Source organism: Panthera leo, chromosome B1, assembly GCF_018350215.1.
Source record: "Panthera leo isolate Ple1 chromosome B1, P.leo_Ple1_pat1.1, whole genome shotgun sequence".
NCBI classification, from domain to species: Eukaryota; Metazoa; Chordata; class Mammalia; order Carnivora; family Felidae; genus Panthera; species Panthera leo.
This window is the reverse complement of record NC_056682.1, coordinates 102388829-102403122: the sequence shown is the minus strand read 5'-3', so window position 1 is coordinate 102403122 and position 14294 is coordinate 102388829.

The window sequence follows — 14294 nt, the reverse complement described above, 5'->3', positions numbered from 1 at the left end:
ACTATAAACCTGGCACTGTAATAGGCACTAAAATGCAAATATGAAAATGATTTGTTGCCTGTCTGCCTTCCAAGATTATTGTACTCTATTCAGTAGACCAAAACATAAATGCATAATTTCAATGTAAGATGAAGATGGCAATGAGGGAGGTATGCCCAGAGTACATAGGAGAAGCTGATAGCCTCATATAATAGAGGGAAGAAAGTAGTGTTGAGCAGGACACTCATTGGAAGTTTTCCTAGAGGACCTCTGAGGTTTCCTCTGAGTCTTGAAGGAGGAGTACCAATTAGGTAGGCAAATGGTTGGTAGATAGAAAGGACAGTTCATCAATGTGTGACAAGGACTTCCATCAGTATAGGTATGCAGGAATCTTGCCTAAGAGGTCAGAATTTGAAATCAAATCTGCTGTACCTAATGTGTCTTGTCCTGTTGTTCTCTGATGGAGAACCTTTACATCCTTCTATCATCACTCATGTATATATCCATTATATAAGGCTATCCAGAGATAGCCTGTAATCATAACAATAGCTAATATTTATTGATTATGTACTATGTGCCAACCATAGGCTCTATGTGCTTTTCTTCTTTTAATTAATTCTCAGGACAACCTTGTAAGATAGGAAATATCATTATTTTCACTTTATTGTTAAGGAAACTGAGATAAGAAAGGCTTAGTAATTTGCCAAGACACCTCTAAAAGACAGTTGGGTTAAGATGTGAACCCAAGCTTTCTAGCTAGGGGTCTGTGTTCTTATTCACTATACTGTATTGCCTCCCTTTTGCCTTAGAATACTTTACCTTTACTTCTACCTTGTAGGATTACATAATTTTGGTATTTGTTCATTAGATGGTATGAATATGAAAAAGACCCAAGAGGTATCCTTTGTGCCAACATATCAAAAACTTCTGGCCCTAATTGGAAATCTAAGGGTTCAAGAGAAGGTTCTATATGCAACATATACCATGTGACCTAAATAAGGATGATCTAAATAAAAAAATAACTACAAAATATATGCAAAAATTAGCATGTTTATCCTCCTATGTCCTCTGATATTGGTCATGGATTGTGGGTTGTTATAATGAGGAAAGAAGGCTGAATTTTGAGGGAAACATAATATGGTAAAAAGTGGAAAAGTTTTTTTTAAAACTTATATAACTAAATGTACCTTCTTCAATGGTATCAGCAAATATCTTTACATCAAAAAATAAAATAAAATTCTCTACACAAACGCAAATTGGTTTTCTCTTCTTATGCATAAGAACACAAATAGCCAGAAGCAATGTAAAGGAATAGAGAGTTAGGAACCATTTTTAAAATTCGATTTTACTGGAGTGTCAAGTACAAAAGATGTGGCTGAGAGCAGAAACAGAAAGAGTACCTTCTAAGGTATACAAAGCAGCTTGGGCTCACAAAATTGAGACCAGTTAAATTACTTCTCTAAGATCACACTGGTTAGGGACAGAGCAGGACTTCAATTTCAGTTTTTTTATATTGAGTCCAATGTTCTGTCTACCATGAATCCTATATCAGAGTCCAGAAGCTGAGAACTGTAAGTAATTTTAGAAATCAAGTTGCTTCTCCCTTCATTCTGTTTTTTTTTTTTTTTAACGTTTATTTATTTTTGAGACAGAGAGAGACAGAGCATGAACGGGGGAGGGTCAGAGAGAGGGAGACACAGAATCCAAAACAGGTTCCAGGCTCTGAGCTGTCAGCACAGAGCCCGACCCGGGGCTTGAACTCACGGACGCGAGATCATGACCTGAGCCGAAGTCGGTGGCTTAACCGACTGAGCCACCCAGGCGCCCCATCTGGTTTTTAAAAATATATGTCATGGGGCACCTGGGTGGCTCAGTTGGTTAAGAGACCAACTCTTGATTTCGGCTCAGGTCATGATCTCACTGTTGGTGAGATTAAGCCCCTCGGTCAGGCTCTGCACTGACAGCATGGAGCCTGTTTGGGATTCTCTCTTTGCCTATATCTGCCCTCCCCCACTCATTCGTTCTCTCTCTCTGTCTCTCTCTGATTCTTTCTCTCAAAATAAACAAACATTTAATATATAGATATAGATGATATAGATATATAGATGATATAGATATAGATATAGATATAGATATAGATATAGATAGATACATGTCAGTAAGGTACAAAAGGGGAAATGGCTTACCCAAGGCCTCATTAGTGACAGAAACAGGTTTCTTAGTTCTCCTGACTCCCATGCCAATGTTTTTCTGCAAATGAATACTTGCTAATCTAGGTTCCAATGTAGCAAAACTTGATTGTATGAAAAACTATGGTTATTGTCCTCATCTCTTTTTGTTCCAGAAATTTATGATGTGATTCCTTCAAAACCAAAAAAAGGGACCAATGTCATGATGTGGGGTGAAAGGGAGGATTGCTGGGAGAGGTCAGTCCCAGTGAAGAAAAGTGTTTACTACTGACATTATTTAGAATTGTCAGCATATGGTAATAGTAGAAACAAGATGTTATTTTCATCAGTTTTATTATAATTTTTCAACTCAAGACAATACACCAGTTTATTGCCTGCATCTGGGATAACAATTCAAAACAATGTCAGTGGTAGAATACTCTTCCCTGAGCTCGGAAAAATACAAAAGGGGATGAAAAAGCAAATATGCCCATGGAGAAGAGTATACCAAATATGAACTGACCTCCCTTTTCCCAAAGAGAAGATCCTTCAAATAAAAGATTTTGGCCACACTGATTATATAATCTTTTAGGGATATAGATGAAATAATTAAACCAATCTATAAAATATAGAATTTAACCATTTTATTACATGCATATTTATAATTGCATGTTACATAAAAATCACCTAAAATGAAAATTAACATGGCAATTTTAAAGCATTGATTTTTCCTTCACCCTTACATTTGCATGAAACTATTCAAGCATTTCACATACTATCTTGATATCAATGTCTTCTTCACCAAAACCACTGAATACAGTGCCTGGAGCATATCGTCTTTATTTCCTTCTAAATTATTTGAGATACGTTTTCTTTGAATACTTTTAAGGTACCAGCCCCAGACACCTTGTACAAAACAGAATTAATCATTCCCATAAGCTGTGATAGTGGTTTTGTTTTCTTTATTTTGTTTTCTTTGATACTGTAGTTGAGTATTTTTTATGGAAAATTTTACTGTGTTTTTTAAAATATTTTTTTGAGAGACAAAGACAGAGACAGAGACAGAATGTGAGCAGGGGAGGGGAAGGGAGAGGGAGACACAGAATTGGGAACAGGATCCAGGCTCTGAGTTGTCAGCAAAGAGCCTGACACGGGGCTCAGGCCCATAAACCGCAAGACCATAACCTGAGCCCCTCAGACACTTAACCGACTGAGCCACCCAGGTGCCCCTACTGTATTGTTTTTCAAAGTGATCTTTAAAAAGCTTATTTTAGGCAATAGCCAACCTTAAAATTGTGAGATTAGACCCCAGGAATACTAAATCTTTGAATGTCATTGCCTCCTTTTTAATCCAATCCATAAGTGACCTCACATCAGCTTTGGGCATAGAGTTAAATAACTCAGTCTCAAGCTGGTATTGAGAAGAAAGCAGTGATGCCAGTGCCATGCAGAAGGCTTACATTCAGGGTCAGTGCAGCCTTATAGTCTTTGGCTGCAGAGTAGTGCATCTGTGCCCTTGATCATGCAAGGATGAACTTCCAAAATAAAATTCAACCTCCTGAAGAGATGGTTTTGCAAAAGTGATGGCCTGAACACCAATAAATCCACCAACTAAGGCAATCACCAATCAAGGAACATGAGTACCTACTGTCCATCCACTAATATGATAGCCCTGTGATCAGACTCCAGGTGGAGTCTAGGCCATGCCTAGGCATGGGACCAGTAGATCTGTAGAACGTGGTTAGATTCTTCTCTTAGACATTAGTTGTTCAGAACTGTTTTAATGCTGTCACATCCCCTGGCTACACATTTGGGAAGGAGCAAGTAGTTCACATTTGGCCCTCTCTGAACTTGATGGTCTCCATGTTGATGGGGATACATAAGGCAGGCTGAGGGAAAATACAAGCTATCCCCCCTACCCCACAGGTGGGATATGTGTGACATTCCTCAGGCACTCGTGACTGCCCAAAAACAAAGGAAAGGAAAAAAAACAGTTAACTGATAGACATCACAGTCCTCCAGGACATGGGTCTCTATCAGTTTACAAATATCTTAGTAAATTATGAGAAAAAGGCACTCTTATCAATAGCTTAATCTCCAGAAATTTACAGACTCAGTTTCCTGGAGTCCCAACATCACCCCTCCATAGCGATATGGGGAACAAAGGAAAGAAGGAAATGGCAGATAAATTTCCTTATAACCTGCAGCCCATTGACAACTATTTGAGGCTAGCAGAGTAAAACGTTTCTCCAGGAACTCTTTACTGTCTTAAAGCTAATGCTTTGCTAGAGGGAAAAGCAACCTTAGCTTGTTAATAGCTAGGCCTCCAGTATCCTGTGGGTCTTCTTTAGCATACGAAAATCTCTTTGGATAAACCCCCCCCCCTTGACTTTACCTCCCCCAACTCCCAAGTATATAACCTGTGTCTCCACAGAGTCCAGGGGAGCTCTTCCTGCCCATGGTTCCTGTCCCCATGCTTTAATAAAATCACCTTTTTGCACCAAATACATCTTCAAGAATTCTTTCTTGGCTCTCAGCTCCAGATCACCCCACCATCACCCCAAAACTTCATCAGTGTGAGTTCCTCTTAATTATCAATTATTTTTCTGGGTTTTTAGATTTTCATTCTCTGGTGAGTGTTACTAAAGATCCAGTTGCACATTTGTGTAATCCCAATAATGACAAAGAAGGTTAAGTGTCGGTCTATTTTATTTTGAGAAGTGGCAAGGGTTGGGGGTCTGGAAACATTTTGCTGTGAGGATCTGCCTGAGTACAGAGCTAGTTTACAGATCACTTCTCTCCCCAAAGGTTATATATATAAAGCACTATCAAGGACAACAACAAACTACAAAGCTGCTGCTTGAAGCAGATTTTCCCATTTAAGAAAATCTTGCTCCATGCAGTTTATCAAATAAATGAGATTCAAGAACTATCTTGGGTTATATTTTTCTTTTTTGAGAAAATAGAAGATCTCTCTGCTCTCACTTTAAGAAGATTGAAAGTAAATTTGATAAGAGCCTCAAGATTTGGACTAAATGAATAAAAAAAGAAAACAGATCCATGTATCTGTAGACCTAAGATGGTGTTGCAAAAACTTTCTATGTTGATTAAATTATTTACTTTTCATTTTTAGGACAGGCAGAGCATTAGAGTCAAAATAACATGAGACAAAATAATCCTAACTCTTATCTCTAGCTCACTATAGCACCTTGGGCAAATCATTTGAAGTTGCTAGGTCTATTTCTTTAAGTGTAAAATGAGATAGTTAAATCCCAGGTTCCTCTTAAATTCTGTGAAGATGACATTTTTAAAAGTTATGTGAAAAAGACATTTGAACTTGACTACTTGTCAAAAGACATATTCAGGATACATAAATATTGTAAAAAGCAATAAAAAGGAGAAACAACTCACTGTTTTCACAATAGGCCAAAGACTTGAAAAGATGTTTCATTTAAAAAAAAAGACACTCAAATAGTCAATAAGCATATGAAAAGATGCTCATCTTTTATGTTAAGAAATGCAAATTTGGAACTGTAATGTGATAACACTACACCAACTAGGATGACTTCTTTTAATTACAAAGTATTGACAAAGATGTAGAGCAATTGGAACTACTGCTAAGGAGAATGTAAAGTGGTAGTTACTTTTTTTCTTAATGTTTATTTATTTATTTTGAGACAGAACGCAAGTGGGGGAAAGGCAGAGAGAGAGAGAGAGAGAGAGAGAGAGAGAGAATTCCAAACACGAAGTCAAACGGGAGGCTTGATCTCAGGAACCCGTGAGGTCATGACCTGAACCAAATTCCAGAGTTGGACACTTAACTGACTGAGCCACTCAGGCGCCCCAGTACAGCCGCTTTGTAAAACTGTAGTATCTTCTAAAGCTGAACGCATACACAAGATATAAACAGATAGATGATAGACAGATGATAGTCTTATCTAGATATTATGCGCACACACACACACACACACAGAGAGAGAGAGAGAGAGAAATGTTCACTAAATGCTAATGATGTTTTCCAGAAGGTAGAATTGAAAGGAGAGCTTACTTTTTGTCATGGACTTTTCTATATTGTTTGAGTTTTTTGTAACGGTATATATCATTTGAACAAATATTATACAGCCATTATTCTTTAAGAGGAATGAATAAAACTATATTGGTAACTTGATTAACAACTGGCCCCAGGAAGGATAATCAGTGGGGTTGGGCAATTCAATATTGGCAACAAAACCCATACGCAGCAACATTTTGAAATCCCTGCATCCTTTTTGTCACATTTTGTTACCAGATGCACTGCTGATAATGCCCAAGGATACTGGGCAAGAATGAGCTTCAGCTCATCTCAGGGGAGTATCTTCTCCATGAGCCCATCGGTACCATGTACACCCCTTTGGCTACTCTTTCCCTACTGATCTCACCATTACACTTCTCCCAGTCACCTCTCCGTCAGCTGTGATTATGATGGACTTATTCAGCCCCTTTTGTCACCCACATTGCTTTGGACATTATGCATCTCCCCATTATAAAGGCCCTAATGCAAATATTTCTTCTCCACCCCAGGCCAAGATGAATACATAAAGATTATGGGCAGCTGAAGTGTATGATATTTTCCCCCAACAAAGGACAGCTATTGACACCCCAAATGGTAGATATTTGTCAAAGTTGATGCTATTACTTTTAATTTTGTAGTATCTGATTATCCTTCCTATCTGGGAAAAGGAATTTTCCTTTGCAAATCTCGTCGGGAGACAAGGTCTCACACCCCACTGTGAAAACCAAAAGTCCTTGGCAGCTCCTGGTAGAGCGTAGACTCCACTCTGCTAGTAGGAGCTTCCATACAAGACTTGAAATCCTGAGGGAGTGATGTAAAGAGCAGGGGCATCCAATTATACATAAGGGTAACTGCAGAGTTGAATGTCCATGGGGTGGTGGCAAGTGTTGTCCAGGGGCAGCACCAGTGGCATTCTACCAGACCTTTCTGAGACGTGAATTTGGCCATCCTCAGGTTCCCAGACTTCCTTGGCTCATGACTATTTTCCAAGCCTGATGCTTCTGTAGGCTATTTAACATGTTCCCAATACATATGTTTTCTCTCAAAGCTATCCAGATTTAGTTTCTATTGTTGGCAACTAGTAACTCTAATCCCCTTCTCACTACCTTCTTTTTTCTCTCCAGGTGAAATCTGAAGAAAACTAGTATTTCTCCTTGAACTTACTTCACTGAAGCAAGTAAATTTCAGTCATTCCCATCTCCCCACATTACCCACAATATCTCTAGTATAATTGATTTCTATCACTCCCAGATTCCACATACACTGGGTTTAGTTGAACATTTCCAATTTTTGTCTCTCATGGTCTTCACAAAATCCATTTAGAGAACAAAAGTCTAATTTCATTCTTTTGCATGTTGCTGTACAGTTTTCCCAACACCATTTGCTGAAGAGACTTTTTCCCATTGAATATTCTTTCCTGCTTTATTGAAGATTAATTAACCATATAGTTGTGTGTTCATTGCTGGATTTTCTATTCTGTTTTACTGATCTATGGGTCTATCTTTGTGCCACTACCATACTGTTTTGATCACCACAGCTTTATAATATTACTTGAAATCTGGAATTGTGATGCCTTCAGCTTTGGTTTTCTATTTCAAGGTCACTTTGTCTATTCAGGGTCTTTTGTGGTTCCATACAAATTTTAGGATTGTTCTAGCTCTGTGAAAAATGCTTATTGTATTTAGATAGGGATTGAATTAAATGTGTAGATTGCTTTCAGTAGTATAGACACTTTAATAATATTTGTTCTTCTAATCCATGAACATGAAATGTCTTTCAATTTCTTTGTATCATCTTTAATTTCTTTCATCAGTGTTTTATAGCTTTCAGAGTACAGGTCTTTTACCACTTTGATTAGGTTTATACAGTAGGTGTCCACTCTTACCCCCAAACCAATTCTCTAAAACATACAAACACCCATATATAAGTAGCAAACTATTGTGTTAAAATGGAAAATTCTTTAAAACTTTACTTCCTGATTGGCAGACAATTAATGCATTTGTTGAAACTCTTTATTTGTATGAGATGACATGACCCAATGCCTCTGCACCAGCAATACTCATGGCCTGTGCCCTTTTGTTAACCTTTAGTGTTCTTTTCAAAGAACGTATGATTCTGATCTTTTATCCATTGTGTTTAGAATGTAACTTGAGATTTATCCCACTTGTAATTTTATTAAAGGATTTATATTGAGATTTGGGAATACACATATAGAATTTTCTTATATAAACTGTGGCTGAAAAATGTTGCACCAGGGGATATACACATTGTATATGTGTTTGGAATTTGATTAACTAAAAACCAAAAGTCATTCTATTAAGAAAATGTTAACCAGGGATGCTGTCTGCAGGATATGCCTATAATAGCTTAGGCACCATTGATAATTTGTCATAGGGATGATTAATTTCTAGTTGTAATAAATAAATAAATAAATAAATAAATAAATAAATAAATCTTAACCTATATTTTCTACACTACCTTGAGGTTTTATAAACAGGTGAAATTTATAAACATATTAGTATCTGGGAATAATTTTTTAAGATCTTCCTTCTATATTCCATTGTTTTACCAAATATTTTGTGCCTTGATTACTGCATATTAGGCACATCTATACTTGACATACAAATTCACAATCATAAAGTTAAAATCAATTGATGTCACAACATCCAAGAGCCACTAACATTGTTGCATTAGTTTTTCACTTCTGAGCTTCCTTAGAAAATATTCTGAATAGGAGGACAAAATGAAATAAGATCAGAGATTCAGAAGGAATTATATTGTCTGTTACTAACTGCTTGATTTGCCAGAGGATATAATATAGCAGATGTTTGTCATATGTTGAGGCTGCATAAACTGCGCATATCCTTGCAGTGTATGAGAATTTCCCACTGTAAAAACCCTACCTCACCCATGTAAAAGCCAGAAAATACCTCCCAGGTCTCTTGCAACCAGGAGTTAGGAAGTAAATTAGGGTCCTGCAGATTAACTGTTCAGTGCAAGACTAACAAGAAGGAAGAGCTGGGAGAAATACATTGATCCAAGGGAAACACATGACCAACATTCATGTTTTGAAAGGGTCCCATAGGAATATCATAAGCCAGCCTTAGTTGATGTAAGCTGCCACCCCTTAACCCATTAGCAGGAGCACAGGATTTAAACAATGCTCCTGGCTGTTCAGTCTCCAGATCTGTCAGAGATTTCTACAGCTACATAACTCCTATTAATAAATTTATGTTCTGTTTAAACTAGTTAAGGAAGGTTCTTTTTTGACCACTGAGAATCCTGAATGAGATAAAGTTGTAAAATTGCTTACATAATGAGTTCCTTTTATTTCCCTCCTGTAAAATAAAGAAATCTATCATGATATAAAATACTCTTTTAGATCCTAGTATGTGAACTATATCTATTATAAATAATCCTTCCTACATAAAATGCCTCAAAAAAAGCAAGTATTCATGTGGTGATCAATAACCATCTCTCAGACTGCAAGAAGTTTAAAAAGGAAAAAACAAATCTCACTGAATGCTGTTTACATTCATCTTCAGAGTAGGGAGTTAGTACCAACTGTTTAATCTGAATTGAACTATATAAAAAAGATTATGTGTTTTGTGTATATATTAAGCCAGTAATTACTTTTCAATAAATATTCAATTACTTTGGCACTGCATCAGCTTCGCAGGGGATAATGTTTTATAACACTTAGCATCATATTTTTGTTTATTCGTGTAAATGACATGGAACTAAAGTTTATTTATTGTTAATCATCTTTGTGAGTCTCTTGTACACTGCCAAAGGGCAAATAGACACTTCATTATCTTGCTTTTGGGTTTATTGGATTCTTGAGCCCCACAATATTTAGAATGTTTTTGTAGTATCAGAAACTTATTATATATTTGTATAGATGGAATAGAATAAAAAGAAAGCTCACTCTTTTCTACACTGTCCATATTTCTAAGTCAAGGCAAAGATTCAGTAGTGATCATTTTTCCTTGACAATTTGATTTAGCATAAAAGGGACATATGTGAGCATTATACCTACAAAAAATAATTCCATATAAATAATAATAATCCTATTATATGCTTTCTATCTTTATCCATCTATCAAATTCTACTGCTACCCCCTTAACTTATCCCCCCACTAGGTTGGTCAGGTTTCATAGTCCCAGACCATAGAATCTTCTTTACCTGGTTAATGCAAAAAGGAATTACTAAATGATATGAATCACTCAGAGAATTGTTGGGGGGTGCTAAACAAATTATATGGTGACTTCATTAACTATAACATACATGGAACTGGGCCTCTTAAGTAGTTTCTACTTCTGCTCCCTTTCCACTCTGTGGATTCGTGTTTGAATCAGTAGACTAGAACTAGGGCAGTCCCAATAACAATAGTTCTAGCTCCTGGATTGTCACCTCGGCCCATTTTCTATTCCAGCAAAATAGATTTCCATAGTCTGTCTCTCTCTCCTGAAACTCAACTACATATAAGTTTTGTGTGAGTGCATCTGTACATGGGATGAGCCCTAATTTATATGCAATACTCTAGCTGTAGGGGACTCTGGAAATGTTGGTTTCGGTTTTCCAACCTCTGCATTACAAAAAGAGATGATAGAATGGAGTTCAAAGGAGAATGTATTAAACCTAACCAATGGTATGTCTAATAACAACTTCCTCATGTTTCCACTGTGAAGCTAAAGTGATCTTTGAAATGAAACCCTAATATTGTTACTCCACTACATAAAATTTTTCTGGAATTCTAAAAACATTGAACCTGGGAACTCCTTAACATGGTTTGTAGGACTTTAATGATCTGACTCCTACATAGGTCTCTAGTCTCATCCCTTTATTCTCATATATCACCTTTCTTTCATCACATTGAAGTCATTATGTGGTTTCAGGTATCCCAATCTTTACATATTCTGTTCCCTTTGCCTAGAATGTCTTTCTCTCTCTTCTTTCCCTAGCTAATTACTCCTTGTCCTTCAAATTAGCTTTCATATTATCAGTTGTTCCCAAATATTTCCAGCCCTAATAATTTGTGCAGATATCTATCCACATGATCTCTTTAAATGCCTTGTGCATGTTGATTAATAGTATTCATTTCATAGAACCTTGCCCTGAGCTATTTTTCAGACTTCCATATTAGACCATAACTGAGACAAGGACTAAAATCTATCTGCCTCTATGTCTATCTGATCTCAATACTTTCCACAATGCCTAACATATAATAATATTTTAAAAGATAAATGGAGAGAGGCACCTGGATGGATCAGTTGGTTAAGTGTCTGACTCTTGAATTCAGCTCAGGACATGATCTCACAGTCATTGGATTGAGCCCTGTATTGGGCTCTGTGCTCACAGCATGGAGCCTGCTTGGGATTCTCTCTCTCCCTCTCTCTCTCTGCCCTGCCCTGCTTGTGCTCTCTCTCCCTCTCTCTCTCAAAAATAAATACTTTTTTTAATCTTAAAAGGTAAATGGAGAAATAAATGAATAAGTGTAGTTAAATAATAATATATTTATGGTTGCAGGGCTAAGGAAGGGGATTTCTAAACAATGCGCTTAGGAATGCAGAGTTAGAGACAGCAGTGTTTTCATAAAAACATATGGAAGAAGTGTTACAAATCAGTAATGTTAGTCTCTGTTTTACAGAAGAGGAAATAGAGAAGCATAGAATTATTTTCTCAAGATCACACAAATAAAATCTGAGTAGGCCACACAAGTATTTCATTCCCACCTTCTTCCTTGAATGATCCTTGAATGATCCTTGAATGTGACGTCAAGCATCACAAAGTGTTGATATAAGCCATTCCAGAGTCTAAAGAATTAGACTTTAAAAGACAGGCAGGGCCTTAAAAGTTTAATTCTATTAAGAATGAACTCATGTATTTTCAAGCAAATTATTTTCATGAAAAAAACTATTTTTTTCAGAGTCCTTTCTTAAAATGACTTTTAAGTTTTACAACTAACCTTTGTGAAATTTAAACAGAATACAATAAAGCTGTTAAAAGATCAAGTGAGATAATGCATGAGAAAGGAAATATAAGGCATTATTATGATTAAAGAATGTTTCTTGGTATAACAATATATCTGCTCTATGCTAGAAAGTACATAAGCAATTTTAAAATAACTAAATTGCAGTTTCATAATGTATTATGAGTCTCCATATATTATGGCTTAAGAGAATAGGAATGAGGAAAACGTTGTCTATCCTGGTAATGGCTATGATTCAATACTTCTTTTCCTAAGAAATAATTTTGCGAGCCTCCAAAAGGAAGGAAAAAGAATTTTTAAATATAACTAGTTTAATATTACTAAGATACGACACTTTAAATTGCTGTCTTAGAGAAATTTAGAGTGTGTTTAGTATCATCACCATCTGTCCAACTCTGTATTTTGACTCTTAATAAGAAAACTTGTAAAATGTCATTAAAATATCTTAAAACTTACATAAAATTAACAATTCTTAGAAAAATATAATTTACCAGAATTAACTAAAAAGAAACAAAACATGTGAACAGACATAGAACCATTAAAGGAATTGAATTAGTAATTTATAATCTTCCCACAAAGGAAATAATAGGCCCAGAAGATTTCATAGACAGTCAATAAACAGATCATTGTTATTTAATATAATATCTCAATTTCTAGCAGTTTGGTCTAAACCTTATACCAAAGCAAGACAAGGACAATAGAAGAAATAAAAATTTATCAAGCTCATTAACATAGGCGTAGAAATCTTAAACAAAACACTAGAAAACTAGAAAACCAAATCCAATCTATAGCCTATAAAATATGATCAAGTCAGGGCTAAACTGGATTTCAAGGGAAGTTGAACATTAGAAAAAAAATCTATTGTTAGTCACATTAGCAAAATCAAGGAGATAAATCATATAATCGTGTCTGTAGATATAAAAAAGCATTCAATGAATTCAACATTTTATTCTTGAAAAAATAGATAGCATTTAGTAAGAGAAGAGAACTTCAATTTGGCAAATATATATAACAAAAAACAATGACAGACCTCATGCTTGGTGACAACACATTAGATTTATTGTCTAAAATTCAGAAAGAAGTGTAAAAGACACTCCATAACCTCTTCTATTCCATATTACTATAGAGATAATAACCAGCAATATATGGCAAGAAAAAGAAATAAAAGTTATTAAAATTGGAAAAGAGGACACCAAACGGTTATTATTTGTAAAGATACAGCTGTCTACAAAGAAAACTTATGTAGACATTAAATTGCTGTCAGTTGGGGCAACTGAATAAATGAGAATAGAATATGGAGATAAAAAGTAATAAATAATAAAGCAAGCAGAATGAACTATCACAGATTGAGGGATGTGATTAATTTAATCACCTGGGGTTTTTAAAATATACTGTTATTCGAATAAACAAAAGAACTTAGCAATGAGATAAATTTCAAAATCAATTGCATTCTAGTATACCAATAACAGAAAGATATGCCATATAATTTGCAAAGAAATACTATTTAAAATAGTAATATAAGAATATACTTTAAAATATATATGAGAAAATACAAATTTTTATTGAAAGATATCAAAGAAGACTAAATAAATGGAAAGAGATATGTTCAATCTTAGGAGAAACTTAGTGTTGTAAAAATGTCAATTCTCCCCAAATTGATATAAATTAAACTCTCGATGAATATTGCACAAGCCTTTTTCATGGAATATAACAAAATGATTATAAAATTTATACTAAGATACAAAATGTCAGCATAAGACAAGACACTTGCAAAGAATAAGCAAAAGGTGGCAGCAACGTATTCTCTCAAATGCCAAAATTTATTTTAAGGTTACGTTAATATAGTGTAGATTTATGTTGGGGATAAAGAGACCAATCAACTAGAGTAGAAAGTCAGGAAGATATTCACACATACATGTGAACTTAACCCATGACAGAGTTGGCATTGCAAATCATTGAAAGAGGATGGATATTCAATAAATGGTGTTTGGACAACTGATTATCCATACGGAAAAAGATAAAGTTGGATTGCCCACACATAAAGTAATAACGAATTCTCAATGAAATTATTTTAAAAAGCAAAACTTAAAGCTTTTAGAAGAAA